Source organism: Octodon degus, unplaced genomic scaffold, assembly GCF_000260255.1.
Source record: "Octodon degus isolate 3935 unplaced genomic scaffold, OctDeg1.0 scaffold00222, whole genome shotgun sequence".
Classification (NCBI taxonomy): Eukaryota; Metazoa; Chordata; class Mammalia; order Rodentia; family Octodontidae; genus Octodon; species Octodon degus.
Genome location: NW_004524798.1, coordinates 161523 through 167012, shown reverse-complemented (window position 1 = coordinate 167012; position 5490 = coordinate 161523). Strand labels below are relative to the sequence as shown.

The window sequence follows — 5490 nt, the reverse complement described above, 5'->3', positions numbered from 1 at the left end:
AGACATGGTCTCACTGTATAGGCCAGGCTGGCCTTGAAGTCACTACATAGCCCAGACTAGCCACAAACTCAAGGCAATCCTCCTGCCTCAGCCTCCCAAGTGTTGCGATCACAAGCACATTCCACCACGCCTGGGCACTGGTTACAATGGGTATTCTACTTATTATTTATGTGATTACTGAAGCCTAATTTATATCCTAATATGGAATTTTGGATCTAGAAATGAGGCGCCACTATAATTCAAATTGAAATATGTGGTTGTGAGACTATGGGCTAGGAGCCTATGCCAGTAGTAGAACATATGCCCAATAATAAAAAAAGGCCCCAAATGTAATCTCAGCATTAAAAAAAAAAAAACAAAAAAACACAATTCCTTTAAGCAGCACTTCAAAGTCAAGCAGCAGGTGGCTGGGACCTAGCAAGCTAGAATATTGGTAATTTTTATGATTTAAGCCAAGACATTTGGTACAGCCATTATCTGTATGTGATATCCTGGAAATAAGTGAGTACACAAGCACAGGAAAAAGACTGACACAGCTCACGTTGTGTTCACTATTTTATGTCACATTCAGCAAAGCTCTAAAAGAAAAGAGTTCAGGCTAGAGGTACCCAGTGTGCAAGCAGAGATAAAGAAAATATTTTTCTACCTGTGTGTTATGGTTTGTGTCTAGGCATCCTCCCAAAGCCTCTAGCAGTCAATGGGGTGGGCTTCTAGAGTTTGTGATTAATTCATGACCCAATGCTAGGGTTCTGGGATGAGTGCTACACCCGTCCTGGGGCAGATAGCCTGAGTACAATATAAGCAGGGGAGAGAGGCTCGCTAGCTGCCATAGCCACTGTTCCTCCCTTTGCTCTTTGCCGTTTTTCGCCTCCATGAGCTGCTGCCCTGTGCTATGTGTCACTCTGCCTTGGAGCAAGCCAAGTATGGACTGAAACTTCCACAAACGGTGAGCTAAATAAATCTTTCCTTCCTTAACTTGGGGTGTTGGTTATTTTGTTTCAGTAATGAGAAAAACTAACTGAGACACTGTAGTTGACAACTTATAAACTAAGGCTCAGCAGTATGGGTTTGCACTCAACTGATTCAATACCTCAATGTGAAGCGCAGTAGTAAGAGGTGCTTTTAATAAAGAAAGCCTCAGGGCCAGCCAGATAGCTCAGTGGACTAAAGTGCCTGCAGGGACCGGGGTTTGATCCCCTGTGTGCCATGCTGGCCCTGCCCTGGGAAACGCTGAGACAGCAACTGAGAGTGGGTGTGGTGGCATGTGCCTGTAATCCCAGCATGTGGGAGGCTGAAAACAGGAGGATCGCTATGAGCTCAATCTGTGTAGTGAAACCTTGTAGACCCTGTACTAAATACATTTTTAAAAAGGTCTCAATTTTCCTCAAAAAAAAAAAAAATATATATATATACACACACATTGGTGGTAATGGGGATCAAACCTAAAGCCCACACATGCTAGGCAAGTGCTCTATAACTGAACTATATCCCCAGCTCTCAAACACCTTTTCTAGCCATCTCTAATTGGGAGAAGGTAAAAAAAATAAAATAAGGGAAAAACTGTATCTGTTTTTAAAAGATGAACCTGTGATTGATAATAGGAATGAACTCTATGGCAAAGGTCTAGTTAAAGGGTGGTATTATCTCAACCCAGTCCTGAACATAGGTGCCACTAGAGACTGGGCGTGGTGGTGCACACCTGTGATCCCAGCTCTTGGGAGGCTGTATACAGGGGGATCACTATGAGTCCAATCTAGTAGTGAGACCCTGAACACTCTGTAGACCCTTCTCTAAAATTAAAAAAAAAAAAAAAAGTGCCACTAGGTTAAGGGAAAGGATAAGCAAATCATAGATAGTAAATCAAATGCTGGAATTTTCAGGCTTAAAACTACTTAAATGAGGGTGGCTATGGCTTGTTCACAGTGTGCTGTGTGAAAGCAGACAGCTAGGGTGGAGGCTGCTGAGTACCCTTGGACTTGCCACCATGAGCAGCACTTTAGCAAAGATTGCAGAGATCTAAGCTGAGACGGCTCCAACTCAAAAGAACAAGGCCCCAGTATATCACCTAAGACTGCTTACAGCTCACCTTGCTACACTTCATAGAGAACTCATTACACCAAGGGGGGGGGCAGGAGAAGGTTTTGATATGGCCAAGACAGGTAATGCTCAAATTGGCTTTGTGGGTTTTCCATCTGTGAGGAAGTCAACACTGCTGAGTAACCTGGCAGAAGTATACTCTGAGGTGGCAGCCTATGAATTTACTACTTTCACTACTGTGCCTGGCACCATCAGGTACAAAGGTGCCATGATTCAGATCCTAGATCTCCCACCTGCCAAAGTACCAAGGATGGGAAAGATAAAGGTTGTCAAGTCACTGCAGTGGCCCATACATGTAATTTGATCCTGACTGTTCCGGATGTCTTGAAACCCTTGGGACACAAGAAGATAACTGAAAATGAGCTGAAAGACTTTGGCATTTGCTTGAATAGCAAACCTCCTAACATTAGCTTTAAGAAGAAAGACAAGGGAGGCACTAATCTCACAGCCACTTGCTGTCAGGGTGAGCTGGATGGTGAAACTGTGAAGAGCATTCTGGCTGAATATAAAATTCATAATACTGACACAACTTTGTGTAGCAATGCCACAGCTGATGACCTCATTGATGTGGTGGAAGGAAACACAGTGTATATCCCTTGTATCTACGTATTAAATAAGACTGACCAGATCTCCATTGAGGATTGGACGTCATCTATAAGGTCCCACACTATGTACCCATCTCTGCCCATCACCGCTGGAATTTTGATGAGAAGATCTGGGAATATCTGAGACTAGTGAAAATCTACATCAAACCCAAAGGGCAGTTACCATATTACACATCTCCTGTGGTGCTGCCTTACTCCAGGACCACAACAGAGGATTTCTGTATGAAGATTCACACACACACACACACACACACACACACACACACACCAAAAAAAAAAATTATCAAAAGGACGGCCAAATAGCTCAGCAGATTAAAGCACATGCAACACACCTATAATATTCAATAACGGAACTTAGAAAAAATGGGGTATACCGATGAATGTCCATTTTGTATCTGTGTATTCAAAGTGGTTAGGATAGATATATAGTTGCATTCTCTTAAGGAATAGAATGATTTGTTCTAATGTTGTTTGTAAATAGGATCACAAGTCCACTTCTTGTACAGCAATTAACCACTAAGAAGAATATATGCAGTGTATTATTTGTTGAAACTGTACTTCCGATTTGATTTGAAACTGTCTCATTGCTATCTGTTTATCAATAAAACTTTGAAAAAATAAAGTTAATACTATACAAAAAAAAAAAAAAAAAAGCACATGCAAGCAGGTACAGAGGCCGGGGGTTTGAGCCCCAGGCCTGCTGTGCCAGCCCCTCCCCCAGGCTGTGCTGAGATAGCGATTCAGACTGGGCGTAGTAATGTGTGCCTGTAATCCCAGCTCTTGGAAGGCTGTAAACAGGTGGATCACTATGAGTCTGATCTAGTTGTGAGACCCTTAACACCCTGTAGATCCTTTCCTAAAATACAAAGAGAAAAAAAAAAAAAAACCATCAAAAATTTAAACACGCTCTGGTCTGGGGCCTCTCTGTGAAACACAATCCTCAGAAAGCAGGTAAAGACCATATGTTGGAGGTCAAGGATGTCATTCAGCTTGTGAAGAAGTGAAACCTTTCCCTTCTCCCATCTGTCATGCCAACCACAGCCACTTTCCCCATGACCCAGCACCTTACTCAATTCCTTCTGTTTTTAGAAGCCGCTGGATCAGGATACAGGGCTGGGAAATACAGGCACCTGAACTGAAGCTTCACTTATCTTACTTGCTGTCACCTATGCTGAGCTGCTTAAAAGACACAGTAGGTCTGTTCTCTATGAAAACAAAACAAAACAAAACAAAACAAAAAAACAGAAAACAAAAGAACCTACCTAAATGAGATTTCTGGGTGGGAGTGATAGCTCAGTGGTCTAAGCACTTGCCTGGCAAGCATAAGAACCTGGGTTTGATCCCCAGTGCCACATGCTGTGCTGGCCCCAGAACCCCAGATACACTGTGCTAGCCACTGAAATCAGGCATGGTGGCACACTTGTAATCCCAGAGCTGAGGAGGCTGAAACAGGAGGATCACTATGAGTCTGAGCTTCATAGCGAGACCCTGTACCAAATAAATACATGAATAGAAAAAAAAAAAATTTTTTTTTAAATGAGACTTCTGAGTGTTGGGGCTACAGCTCAGTGGTAAAATCTTAACCTTTTACCTATGAGACTCTGGACTCAATCTCCAGTACTGAAAAATAAAAACAAAAACACCCCACAACACTACTGGTTGTTGTAACTCTCAACTGGAATAACTCAAGACAAACAGACCAGGTATCTATCAAGTTTTTTTTTTGTTTTTTGTTTTTTTTTTTTAAGGATTAAAATGCCAATGTGTAAGCCTGGTCTCCTAAGGCATGTAATTGTTCAGCACCTAAAGTAATCCTCAGACCCTTTAGATCCAGTTTGGCAGAAAGTGGGCAAACAAAAAGTAGGTCTCTCCAAAAGAAAAACCTGCATCCCCTAAGGACTATTTCAGATGAGGCTATAAAAGATAATAAATTAAGTGGTTTTTGGATAGTAGATATGTATCCAGTGCTTGTCCTTGTAAATTGCCTTCAGGTTTATGCCACTGTTTTACATATTTTCAGTGATGAGAAATCTAAACCTTTAATTATGGATTAGAAAATATACTCAACTAAAAGTGACTATACAAGGTAACTTTAATAAATAACTGATCAAGATAGTTTCAGCGTAAAAGATATAGGAGTTCTATAAATCTAAGGAACACATTGATCATATCACTATGAGTTTACCTTTTTTTTTTTGGTACCAGGGATAGAACTCAGGACCTTTCACTTGCCAAGCAGGCATTTAAGATGCTGAGCTATCTCGATGGCCTGAGATTACCTCTTTTTGAGAGAAGGTCTTACCATGCAGTTGCATGGCGTAAAGAAAGATAGTCTCTTTTTATGAGAGACTATAAATACAAAAAAAAAAAACAAAAAAAGCAAAGTGATAGGTAAATACAATTACAAATAATAAAGACCCAGGAAAATAATCACTCATATATTAATTCTACATCTGATTCCATTCCTAGCATCCTAGGGCTAAAAGTTGTGATTTTTTTTCAGTAGTAGGGGTTGAGCCCCGTGGCCTTCTCATTGAGCTACATTCTCTATTCCAATTTAAAATTTTAGAGACAGCTCGGTAGAGTAAGTGCTTGCTTGGCAAGCACAAGGGCCTGAGTTCAATCCCTGGTTCCAGAAAAAAAAAAAAATAGGTTTGGGGAGATAGCTCAGTAGAATAAGCGCTTGCCTGGCAAGCATAAAAGCTGAGTTCAATCCCCGGTTCCCCAAAAGTAAAAAATAAAATTTTAGATCCGGTTCGGCGGCGGTCGAGCTGCGTAGCTCCGACAG

General features: G+C 41.4%; 1 protein-coding gene and 1 pseudogene across 1 annotated transcript in view; one reads left to right on the top strand and one right to left on the bottom strand.

The window, feature by feature from the left end:
• Hsf5 (heat shock transcription factor 5) overlaps window positions 1-5490 on the bottom strand; it is a 51570-nt gene that overhangs the window by 15747 nt on the left and 30333 nt on the right. The gene's annotated exons all lie outside the window — the stretch shown is intronic.
• LOC101592274 lies at window positions 1985-3706 on the top strand (annotated as a pseudogene).